General features: G+C 39.8%; 1 protein-coding gene across 2 annotated transcripts in view; it reads left to right on the top strand.

The window, feature by feature from the left end:
• Nucleotides 1-13671, top strand: part of LOC5580104 (serine/threonine-protein kinase Smg1) — a 136661-nt gene that overhangs the window by 93642 nt on the left and 29348 nt on the right. The window lies entirely within an intron of this gene.

The following is a 13671-nucleotide window of genomic DNA, read 5'->3' as shown; positions in this document are numbered from 1 at the left end:
AAAATGCATGCAAAACGCTAAGCTAGGGAAAGTGTACCAGTTATGGTCATAGTGGTTCCCTAATTAGCCATATGTGAAATTTTGATAACTTTTGCATTTGAAATTTTTTTGAATGTTTTAACATTAAGATCTTTCTTAAATCTAACTACTACAGCACACAAAAATTTTCAAAAATTTAAGACATGGAAGTAATTACGTATGGCGAAATAGGGAACCGTTATGTCCATAACTGGTACACCTACCCTATATGCAGTTGACTCTATCGTGTGTAAAAACGGCTTTGGTACATTTGATATGTTCGATACGTATATTCTTCTACCGTTTATTCATTCAAATGACCTCGTGCTGAGAGTATAGCTGCTGAATACTCACGTACCTTCAACATATAAAATTGAATCATTTTTAAAAATTATAATCGGAAAAGTATTGTAAAGCGTCACCAAGCTGAAATACAGTCGACTTTCCATAACTCGATTTTGAAGAGACTATCGAGCTTGGGAGGTATCGAGCTACAGAACACAAAATCAAGTTTCATTATGATTACTTAACTCGATTTCAATATACGAAACATTGAGTAAGGGAGAGTTGACTGTATTAGATTGTGAAGTGTTGAACTATGAATGTCACTTTTTTGTTTTTATTAACGAGATTTTTAACCTTGGGTTAGTTCATCTCAGGACCAATGGCTTTACGTCCCTCCCGAAGTAAGTCGACACTATATTTTTTTTATAAGTCGTAAGTGACTATCTCGGGGATGGGAATTTATCCTAGGTCCTCGGCGTGAGAGGTATGTGTGCAAATTGTCATCAAAACAGATGAAAAACAAATAACAAAGCAACCTCGCTCGCTACCGTTTGTCCTAACTTTGGCGGATTGGGATTCAATCAAAAGTAAAATTGTCATGACAATCACAGATTGTCAATCAGATTAATTCATTATTTTAAAAACAAAACCAAATTTGTTCTATGAACGCTGTTCAAAAATGTGTCATTGTTCACCAACACATTGAAAGTTCACGAAAATTTCAATGCGAATCACGAGTTTCTGGTGAATTTTGTAGATTCTCGTGGAAGGCATTTAAACGATGCAAATATACTACGTGTGGCCCTACACTGCACTGTGTATTATTTTCTCTGTCTTCGGCGCAAAATGGCGCAGACAACTCTTACAAATCATGAAAGTACCATATCTCCCCTTTCGACATTTGATAAAAACTTTTGTCTATAAGCGTCGTTGCATGGGTTTTTACCATCAAATAAATAAGCCTTATTAAAACGAATTCGACTGATATTTTTTTTACTTTAAGAGATAGAGAGCAAAAACACGCGTTTTTTGATGTTGAACAACTTTGTAGAAGACATGAAAAATGTTAAAAATCTTGTAAAAGAGTTATGAATTTTTTAACACAAAGTACACAAATTTGTATGGAAAAAACTCGTTTAAAATCATTTTTCTCATAACTTTTTACTTAAATTTTTAACATTTTTCATGTCTTCTTCAAAGTTATTGAACATCTTAAATGCGTATTTTTGCTGAACATCGCACCTCTCTATCTCTTAAAGTAAAAGAATTATCAGTCGAATTCGTTTTAATAAGGCTTATTTGTTTGATAGTAAAAACCCATGCATAGACGCTTATAGACAAAAGTTTTTATCAAATGCCGAAAGTGGAGATATGGTACTTTCATGATATGTAAGAGTTGTCTGCGCCATTTTGCGCCGAAGCCAGTTATAGAGGCCTAAACTACCCCTTGAAAAAAGAGTAATTCATGAATGACTTTGTTAGTTCAAAAGATAGAGTGATGATATGTTCAGCAAAAACACGATTTTTTTCATGACAAACAACTTTGTAGAAAACTCAAAAAAATGTTAAAAATCTTGGAAAAATGTTATGATAAAAAGTATGATTTTTAGGGGCCATTCACATACAACGGCATATATCTCAAAAAGTATAAGAGATAGAAAAATCGTGTCCTCGACAAAGTTGTTTCAAATTGCCAATTCCACAAATTTGCCGAAGACACCATATGTCTATCTAAATGTTTTGAAAAATAGTTTTTCTATCTCACCGCTAGGTGGATTGATCACAAAACTTTTTTCGTCAAAAGTTGCGCTTTAATATACCAAGAAACTTTTCCGACCAAACTATATCGCTAAAATCCACGGTTTGGGCGCTATTCAAAAAGCGCATGAAATCGAGAAAATAATACACAGTGCACTGCTGCGTATGTTACTTCTATGGCTTGAGCCGTTTTGACCGTGTGAGTCATCTTTAACAGAATCTTATTGAATGCAACCTACAAGGATTCTACGCTTACCGCTCTTGTATCTCCTGAGAAGTTGGCTGACGAAGAATTCCTCAGCTATACTGCACCGTATACTTATACAAACTCGTGTTCGCCGTTTGCAGAACCTGATAATCTCAGCAAATAATACGGTATGTTACGCGAGTTCACTGGTGTTGTTCGAGGTGTTGTAAATTGTAACTCGTTACCACCCGAAGTGAAACGTTCTTCTCCGGAAGTAATATTCAAAAGAGGCGGCATCGACATTTGGAACCGTAATAATTAGATTTGTAATTTTGCTATAGTAGCCTATTTTTAATTAGCATTAATTTAGTATGTAAAGTTTTAACGACTGCGAAACCGGAGGAAGTAATTTGAAAGATATACACTGCCGTGAATCGTAAGTCAGTCCCATCTGTGTGAAGTTTCCAAGTTCATGAATTTAAGACTAACATTCGTTGCAATGGGTACTCCTTAAACTATTTTAAAGATTTCTCAAGTAAGTTCCAGTGATGATATTTTCAATTTTTCAAAAGATTCCTTCGAATATTGAAGAAATGCTTTAGGGATTGTTTCAAGGATACTGTCAATGTTTATTTTAGAAATCAATTCAAAACTAGTTCAAGAGTTTCTTATAAATTTCAAACTGGGATATCGTCAAGAAATGTCTTTACACTCCAATTATTTTATGGGATACTGCCATATATGTTTTAAAATTCTGTTAAGCATTCTTCCATTAGTCTTTTTGGAAGTATTTTTTTAGAGATTGCCAATGAAATATGTCTAAAAAATTTTCTAAAAGTTTGTTTAGAATTATGAAAATATTCTAAAAGTATTTTTAAGAAATGATTTCTGGCAAACTTTTCAGGTTGCCTCAGAACTAAATCCAAGAGTCACCAAAATCCTACAGGATTTCATTTAAGAGCTTATTTGTAGATTTGTATAGACACTCCTTACCCTAATTTTCTCATGAGCTCTTCTTATCATTCCTTAGATCATACTTCAAAAGGTTCCAACATAATTTTATTCAAAAGATTCTACATCAATTATCTCAAGAATTCCTGAAAAATTAATCAAGAGTTTATTTTAAAATATTTTAAAAATGTTGTTAACTCCAGAAGGGAAATTTCATTCTTGAAAAAAAAAATCTTAAACAAACAATTTGATTAGTTACAGAAGTTGCATTGAATCAAGGATTTCCAGAAAAAAAAGTAGAAAATGGATTTTTAAGGACTTTATGGAGTCATTGAAATCAGAATCTCAAGAGAGTTATCAGGATTTATTTCTAGAAGTATACCTTGAGGGATTACTGAAACTAGCCGTCGAAATAAAAGACAACGAGAAATTTTACAAAGAAAACATATTTTCCTAAAGCGTAATAATGAATATGATTACCGATCATGTCGAGAGATGAATGGTCTGGAATGACTTTTGCATGAAGGACTCTTCTAAAAAATATGTATAATAATTCGCTGATGAAATCCCTACAAGCTTCCCAGTATATTCATTGCTAAAAGCACTAAATCAATACATTTCTTGTATTTTGAAAAGCAGTTTTCTTCAGATCCCATAGATGAACTCTAAGAGAAGTCTTGAGAGAATTATATTGTGATTTTTTGTAGAGATTTCTTAGAGATTCTTGGATGAAATCAAAGATAAATTTCTGAACAAAATTGAGATGTAGAAAACTACCACAAACTACCTTAAGATATTTTTAAGGACTCGATGGAGGAATTCAAGCTTCTCCCAGGAATCATTTCGAGAAACAGTTTTTAGAATGGTTATTGAAGAAATCCTTTGAAGAATCTAAAGAAAAATATATAGTGGAAAATAAAATAGAATATTCGAATGCATTGCTGGCGAATATGTGGAGTTATACCTTATCGGATTTCTTAAAGAACTCTTCGAAGTATTCCTGAACGAATTCATTCATCTAGGAAATGTTAAGATACATAACAGATTTTTGTCAAATTTATCGCAAGATCCCTTCCTGAATTGTTGATAAAACCTGCAAATGATTTGGCAAATGATTGGACTTATACTAGATATAATTAAATTTGATATAACTCAAAAATGGCTACTTCTAGTGAAGTGATCATGATAATCATTATGGTTTAAAATGCTTTCAAGATTCATATTGTATCATCAGAAAATATGTTCTTTTGACAAATTTTCAAAATGCGATCAAAAGTTGTCCTTAGAAAAAATATAGTAAAAATGTATCCAAACTTTGTCCCAAACATCTGTTTCCTATCAAAATTCTACGGTGAAAATAAAAAATATATTAAAAATGGGGTTTTTGTGTAATTTTAAATTTAAGTTTTATTTTTGAATTTTGCATGACAAAAAATATTTTTTTTTTTTCAGTGTGTATTTTTCTCCTGCAGTCCAAATAGTTCGCTATAACTTCTTCATAGAACATTTTTCTCTAAAATCAACGGTTTCGCAAAAAATTATAGGCCATTTCCAAAAGTGATTCATGAGTCAAAATGATCGATTTTGCTATGGAAAACACTTATTTCTACCATACCAAAAACATGTGTTAGATTTAATCCAAATCGAAGAATAACGCGCACGATTTTTTTTCGAATCTTTCTGGATGGAATTCGTCTATAATAGCGCTATTCTTAATTCCTATACACATGAAAAAGTTCTTAATTCTTCTTTTATTTTGTTTGATAACAAAAAGCATATCTTGATAGTGCTACATTTGGTACAACATATATACAGGTGTACTATAGGTGCAATAGAGCTTAAATTTTAATGAATGTGTCATTCATGTTTTTTTTTTCAAGGAAATCAGCAATTGAGCAATTTGAAGAGTGTTGGCCTTACACGATAGGGAAGGTGTTTGTAAAGTCTGGAAAAGTTACCTCTTGTTATTTTTAAACGGGCCCCGATTCTGAAGCATTCTAAAAACTTCAAAACAAGTAGCAATCAATCACCAAGCTTTCGATCCGTTGAGAATCGCTGCTCTAAGTACGCCGGCGTTATGTCCGTTGCCATTGATTGGTGCACGTTGCCGGCATGGTATCGTAGGTATACAAAAACACATTGCTTGGAGCCGGTTTTGGCGGTTAATGGGATTTTGGGGGAAGGCACACGGAGTCAACTAGTGTGCGAACTTTTCGACATCAAACTTAATGGGCGTTTTCGGGAGTGTGGTTTGGCAAGTTTTATTTACGACTAGAAGAGTATTTTTACCGGGAAGTAATTCAATTCGAAAGATGGGAGATTAGCCTCAAGTGCTTCTCCGTGGTTGGCTTAAAGTGTATCTGAGCAAACGTAGTTGCTTCAAATTGAATTGCTTTATTATTACTATTCAGTCTTCAAAAAATCCCTTTCCAAGAGCTGCTGAGATTTAAAATCACCAGAGCAAGATTTGTTTCGCGCGCATTTTTTGTTCAAATCCAGGCATGCAATGAATCATGCCACGTGTATGGGAGGATTGAATCCCAGGATTCACTCCTAGATCAATTGTTTGATGGTAGAATAAATCGAGTCGTCATTGATATTTCCGGCAATGTTAACTGAAAATTTTTGTCTGACAGGACGTTTGTGATGAGTCTATCGATGTATATCGACATATCGAATATGAATAAAATTCTATCAGAATTTCAGATTTAGACTTCCGTGAGAGAATGTCTGAATATACCAAACATAGTGCTGTGACGCTCAAATATTTGACTTGCAAGGCTAGTAATGACCGCCAGTAGGGCCAACCACTAGGTTGGTTTGATACAACTCTTGAACGTTTCTGAAGACGGATATAATTTTCCCTACTACTGCGCCTCTCTTACCATAGGTTTTTCATTCCAATCCTCATTGAAACGTTGAATATTTAGATTGGACAGGAGGAACATTTTGTACTATTCAATTCGGGGAGCTTCTTGCATTCAATTGATCTCCTGTGAGCTTATGACAGTGATTCAATCCTGAGATTGAATCCTGGCGCAAATCCCGCACGCTGAGATTGAAACAATCAGGATTCAAAACGATCCCGCTCATTGAGATGAATTCAAAGCATGCTTGTTTAAATCTTGGAGTAGAAGGATGATCTTAGAAGACTGTTACTATTGATAGTAGTTGACTTGCATCGATTTCTAATTGCGAAGCTTTACGCAGTCAATGGTATATATCATAGCTAAGGCGATATCGAGGTTTAGTTTTTATTTTATTTTTCTTTCTGTAGCTTAATTATTTTATTGATTCTTGAAAGTCGCCGTTGTTCATTCAATTGATACGAGCATCTTCAAATCATATTAAGTAAAAGACTGGGGAGCCAAATCCTGTAAAAGAAAAGACAATTTACACCGTCTTCAGCCAAAGGCTGCACAGACTGAACAATGACTAACATTAGGCAACAGACAACACGGAACACCCAGTAGCCCAGTGAAGAATTTTTCGTTTGACGAAAAGTTTCCTCCGACTGGAGCGGGAATCAAACCCACGCCTCGTGACACAATACGCCTAAACGACTGACGCCGCTAACCGCTCGGCCACGAAGCCCACAAGTAAAACTTTAAAAGCATTCAAATGACTTTATTTTTTATTTTACTAAAGCTATATTATAGATATACTACTCAAAGCAGTTCGACCCTTGCACTGTAAATTCAAAAAAAAAAAAAAAAGATCGAACATCTCGAATCTCGAAAGTTTGTTCTCACCTAAAAAGTTTTGTTTCGTTCGTGCGTTATTCAACGAATCCCGATTCAAAGTCCAAGAATATGCGTCACCATAAAAAAAAACAAACAAGTTGAGAGAGAACGATGAATGGGTATTTATTGTTAGATTTTTTGCTATCCTGTTGATCGTGGTAGCATCATTTGATATTACTGTATGACGTTTCTTGAGGCTTCAAACACGTTAGCTGGAGATGCTAACATATTATTTTGACGTGGACCGCACGCTATACTTATTGGCGTAGGAAAAGGGATAATGAGGGAGTCAGAATACTCGGCGGAAGGTGCCCGCTAATGAAGATCTTTTCTTTGTTAAATTTATTGAGGAAATTGATCAAAAAATTACTGCAGTTTCCAAAATTGATACAATTGTCATAGTGATCCGTAAAGAAATCTTGAGAAAAATACCTAAGGAGTCGAAATTTCTTAAGTAATAAAGAGTAATTCTCGCTGAGATCAACTCTTCTTTTAAGCACCGTAATCCGGGGTAACATTGATCAGTTTTTAAATATTTCTTAGAAATTTCTCGTTTTCGGCGATGCCATGCACATTTTTCTTGCTGATATCGTTTGCAGAACTCTTTTGAGACACGATTCTTTGATAGTCTCATTCACAATGATAGAAATTATGTTTTTCGAAAACTTGACAAATGTACGTACGAACAAAACTCAATTTTTGCAAAAACCTCAATTTTTATATTTATTATTCATTATTTATTTCTTTTGTTTTTTTTTTCAATATAATTTTCGCACTTTTAGCAAAGCTAGAAATTTTCAGCTACCCCAACTATTACTACTTACTTTACTCTTGCTGGCTCTACGTCCTTCAAGACATGACCTGCGCCACAATGCTACGCCAACTAACTCGGTCCATGGCTGCTAACCTCCAATTCCTCGATCGCCCCACACTTCCAAGATCCTGCTCCACTTGGTCAAACCACCTAGCTCGTTGCGCTCCCCTTCGTCTTGTACCGGCCGGATTTGAGTTGAACACCATTTTTGCGGGATTGATGTCCGGCATTCTTACAACGTGTCCCGCCCATCGTACCCTTCCAGCTTTGGCGACTTTCGTGATACTGGGTTCACCGTAGAGTTGCGCAAGCTCGTGGTTCATTCTTCTCCTCCATACGCCGTTCTCACATACTCCGCCGAAGATCGTCCTAAGCACACGTCGTTCAAAAACTCCTAGCGCTTGCAGGTCCTCTTCGAGCATTGTCCACGTCTCATGCCCGTAGAGGACTACCGGTCTTATTAGCGTCTTGTACATGGTACACTTAGTACGGAAGTGAAGTTTACCAGACCGCAAGGTCTTGTGGAGTCCATAGTAAGCACGACTTCCGGCAATGATACGTCTTCGAATTTCTCTACTGCAGTTGTTATCCGACGTTATCAATGATCCGAGGTAGACAAATTCGTCCACCACCTCGAACTCATCCCCGTCGATCGTCACGCGTCTGCCTATGCAAGCTCTATCACGCTCGGTTCCTCCAGCCAGCAGATATTTCGTCTTAGACGTATTTACCTTCAATCCAACCCGATCTGCTTCACGTTTCAGCCTGGTATACTGTTCAGCAACCACCTGGAACGTTCTTCCGACAATGTCCACGTCGTCAGCGAAACAAATGAACTGGCTGGATTTATTGAAGATCGTGCCCCGCATGTTGAAGCCCGCCCGTTTCATAACACCTTCTAGCGCAATATTGAACAGGAGGAGGAAAGACCATCGCCTTGTCGAAGTCCTTTGCGTGTTTCAAACGGGTCCGATAATGCACCCGATATCTTCACACAGCACTGTACACTATCCATCGTTGCTTTGATCAGTCTAGTCAGTTTCCCGGGAAAACCATTCTCGTCCATAATCTTCCACAGCTCTTCGCGGTCGATGGTATCATAGGCCGCTTTGAAATCGATGAATAGGTGGTGCGTGGGGACTTGATATTCGCGACACTTTTGGAGGATCTGCCGCAACATAACCCAGACAACCAAAATGTACGTATAACGAAATCACCTGGAGGCTTTGTATGTGCAAAATTTAACTTATAAGATGTCGCGAAAAGGCCTTCTACGTTCAAAAGTGGAGGCGATATGCGTGCATATATTATGTGATGAATGATAACATACAATGCGAGTGAATAAATATTCCATCGAACTAACCTGTAATCTTATGCGACCTAACTTATGATAACAAATGTTGATTTGACAACTGGTACGGATTGATTCGACTTACTTTGTACGAGTGTACGGGACGAAACAAAATGTACAAATGAACTCAGAAAAGAAGTATTTTATGCGAGGAAACTCATCAATCTGACGAGTTTATCCACGGTGTTTTGCGGGTTTGATGTAATTAGTATGAATAAACGAGTTGTAACGTAAACTTTCATGCGATTTCTGGTTGTCTGGGAAAGATTTGGTCTGTCGTCGATCGCCCGTCTACAAAACCGGCTTGATAACTTCCCACAAATCTGCTTGCCAGTGGCGATAGACGGCGGAAGATGATCTGGGAAAGCACTTTATAGGCTGCATTAAGAATGGTGATCGCTTGATAGTTCTCGCATTCTAACTTGTCACCCTTTTTGTATATTGAGTATATTATTCCCTCCTTCCACTCCTCCGGTAGCTGTTCTGTATCCCAGATCCTGGCTATCAAACGGTGCAGACAAGTGGCCAACCTGTCCGGGCCCATTTTAATAAGTTCCGCTCCAATACCATCCTTTCCAGCTGCTTTGTTGTTCTTGAGCTGTTTGATAGCATCCTTAACTTCACCTATTGTGGGAGTTGGCACGTCTCCCTCATCCGCCGTACTGATGAGGCCATTCCTCCTGCTGTCTTGATCTTCCTCCTCTGCGCCGTTTAGGTGTTCATCGTAGTGCTGCTTCCACCTTTCAATCACCTCACGTTCGTTCGTCAAGATACCTTCATCCTTATCCCGGCACATTTCGGCTCGCGGCACAAAGCCTGTGCGGGATGCATTTAGTTTCTTGTAGAACTTTCGTGTTTCTTGAGAACGATACAGCTGCTCCATCTCTTCGCACTCCAACTCTTCCAGGCGGCGCTTTTTATCCCGGAATAGATGGGTTTTTTGTCTTCGCTTCTGTTTGTATCGTTCCACGTTTTGACGGGTGCCTTGCTGCAGCATCATCGCCCGCGCTGCATTCTTCTCGTCCAAAACCGTCTGACACTCCTCGTCGAACCAACCGTTCCGTCGATTTGCTTCCACGAACCCAATGGCACCTTCCGCTGCGTTGTTTATGGCTGCTTTGAGACTACTCCAGCAGTCCTCAAGAGGGGCTTCGGTGAGCTCTCCCTCTTCCAGCAACGCTGCTTCAAGGCTTTGCGCATAATCAGTTGCGACTTCGGGTAGCTTTAGTCGTTCCAGATTGTACCGTGGTGGGCGTTGGTACCGAATGTTGTTCACAACGGAGAGTCGTTGGCGCACTTTAACCGTCACTAGGTAGTGGTCCGAATCAATGTTTGCGCCGCGATAAGTTCTGACGTCGATAATGTCCGAGAAGTGTCTTCCATCAATCAAAACGTGGTCGATTTGCGATTCAGTTTGTTGGGGTGATCTCCAGGTGTACCGAAACAGGAGGGCTGTGCTGGAAGTAGGTACTACGTATGGCCATGTTTTTGGAGGCGGCGAAATCAATCAGTCTAAGACCATTTTCGTTCGTAAGCTGGTGAGCTCTGAACTTCCCTATAATCGGTCTAAATTCCTCCTCCTGGCCAACCTGAGCGTTGAGATCTCCGATAACGATTTTGACATCATGGCTTGGGCAGCCGTCGTAATCACGTTCCAGCTGCGCGTAGAAAGCGTCCTTATCGTCATCGTCACTTGCTAGGTGAGGGCTGTGCACGTATGCTGATATTGAAGAAACGGCCTTTGATCCTCAACTTGCACATTCTGTTGTCGATTGGCCACCACCCAATCACGCGCCTCTGCATTTCGCCCATCTCGATAAAAGCTGTGCCCAGCTCATGTCTGTTACCGCAGCTCTGGTAGATGGTATAACCATCCCTATACGTATGTACCGTCGACCCTTTCCAGCAAACCTCCTGCAGCGCTACGATGTCGAACTTGCGGACCCTCAATAATTCGGAAAGAATGCGGGTACTTCCCAAGAAATTGAGAGACTTACAGTTCCATGATCCGAGTTTCCAATCGTTAGTCCGTTTTCGATGCCTGGGTCTATGCCGATTGTTCCGGTCCGAATTTACATTGTATGCTTCCTGTACTGATGATTTTTACGGCTGGCTTGTAAGGCCTGCACCAACCCCCTGTCTCGCCGGAGGATCATCGTGCACAGCACTGTTTAGAGTCCCACGCTGGCACTAGGACGATGATCAGCCGCTCCTAACATGGAGAACAGACGCTGTTTTAAGCCGCCCCTAACATGGAGAACAGACGCTCTGATAAGCTACACTCTCAGAAGAGAGGAGCCCCCCTTCCCTGTCAGCATACGACCAAGGTCCCACCAGGGTTGGTTACCCGATCTTCCCTACGGTTACTCGTACCCCAGGCGGCACCACGGGGAGGTAGGGATAGGAGTTACTGGACAAGAGGCTAAGGACCACAAATGGGATCTATTTTATACCTGCAGGTATGCGAAGTACCAATGGTACGCATTGTCCAGTCATTTACCACCCAGCTACCCCAACTATTGTAGCGGTCAGGAGTTTTGTATATATTTTGTAAATAGATTCCGTTATAATATTTGTAAATATTGTCCAAATGCGGATATGAATTAAGATGTAAATATAGTAAATGTACAGTAAAATAAGTAAATTCAAATTATAAGAAATCCCTTAGCGTAGGCAATCGCGAATTGCGAACTCTTTGCTGAATCTCTCCTAGGGCGGGCTTATCGGTTTGTTCGAAAGGTTGGAAAGGGACAGCTGCATAACCATCGTGCCGAGTTATCCTTCGTGACTGTATGGTCACGAATGTGTACGAGGAAGTTTCGGGAAATGACGAATTTCCGGTTTGTCCGAGATTCACTTTCCTTAATCTGAGGAGTCACAGATTCGTTCATTTCGTTCGTGACTACCAAGCAAATTAGAAGTGTGCGCGTTTGTAATTCGTTTGATTTTCTTTGAAAAGTAAGATTGTTCAAGTGACGTTAAGTACATGTAATTAATTAAATATTTATTCGTTCCCTAGTTCGTGAAAAGTGTGCGTAGTTAGGATTTGTGTGCGAATTAGCGTGATAGCCAAATATCAAAGGTAATTGTGCTCGATATGTGCCATGTAGTGTCGTGCTCAGTGTTCGTTTTAGCCGTAAGGCTGGTTTCTTCGCAGCAAATCCACCCGCACCCAAGCGCGTGGACTTTTCCCCAACGGAAGAATTCTTTGCCCAGCAACCGCCAACTAGTTGGAAGTCGGCCGATCCGTCACCAAATCGACCGAGGGAGGTTCAGGGGACCTCTAGGATTCGCAGGTCGGCCAATCCATCCAACCGACTGCGAAGCTCGATTATTGTCGCCGCCATTGCGAGACCCCGGCTCCGGTGAAGAGCGCGTCATTCAACAGTACCGCCATTGGAGATCGCCGCTCGTCTAGACGAGGACACTGACCTGGGTCACAGGTCATCGACAGCGTAGGCAAGCCAACGAACTCGGTGAGTCAAGCCAATTTAAACCTTTTTTCGGAGCGGAGTGGGGCGTCCGGTGAGGGCGCCTCGAAGTGTTTTTTTGTCCAGTCTTAGACTGAAGAGTATGTGCTACTAAAGCCTTACTAGTGGGAGAAGTGAGGATCACGATGCGTGCGTGACGAATTGCCGCCGCCAGATCCGATTGTCACCAGGAGTGCAGACTTGCCCGCAGATGCACTGCTTTGGTCGGTGACGTAGAACATAGAGCACATGAGCACAGAAGTATAGATAGGGAGAGAAATCGCACACATGATAGGGAGATAGAGAGAACAAACACACACAAACATTGAAGTGAAATGCTAGCATTAAGGAAATTTAGTAAATAAATTATTCGTTCGTCAACCATGTGATCATCAAAACCAATAAACGTTAATTAGTTTGTAACCGTAATCCCTAGTGTTTGATTAGTTTTCATGTGTTGCCCGTCACTATGCGTGTTTAGTTTTCGTTGCCCGTCCTCTTCATGGAGTTTGACTGTTGGGTTCTCAGTCCGCTTCCTATTTGTTGATGCGTAGCGCGTCGAACGACGAGTCTGCCCGTGATGAGAAAGAGCGAGCGTTGGCTCGTATTGAGCATGAGTGATTCTCTTACCGGAGTCTCTGAGTGCCTTCTTGATTGTGTGGTTGCGTAGCGATAATAGGGTGAACCCCGTTCGGTCGTTTGGTTCGTAAGTCAGCTGAAGCGATCTGTAAAATTCCTTTCGGGAAAATTCAATGGACTCGCCCTTAGGAGAGTCTCAACCGGGCAATTCAAAATTGGGCATGTGGTCTCCCTTGTGGAGTGGCGCTTAAGCTACGTGCTTTAAGACAGATCGCCCGGGCTGGCTACAAATTGGCGCCCAACTAAGGTCTTCGGAATATTTTGAGAATTTATGGAATTTCTGATGTGGAATTACTTTTCGGAAAATATTTGCGTTATATTTATGGATAGTTTTAGGTTCACATATTGATAGTTTCGGAGTAATGTTTCTTCCGTAATTTTGGGTTTTGTGTAGATTCTTTGAGTGATATAGTGAATTTGGTAAATTATAAGATTTTGGAAGGTTTTGAGATATG

The sequence above is a fragment of the Aedes aegypti genome, chromosome 1 (assembly GCF_002204515.2).
Source record: "Aedes aegypti strain LVP_AGWG chromosome 1, AaegL5.0 Primary Assembly, whole genome shotgun sequence".
NCBI classification, from domain to species: domain Eukaryota; kingdom Metazoa; phylum Arthropoda; class Insecta; order Diptera; family Culicidae; genus Aedes; species Aedes aegypti.
The sequence above is the reverse complement of the archived record's forward strand: the minus strand, read 5'-3'. Positions and strand labels throughout refer to the sequence as shown.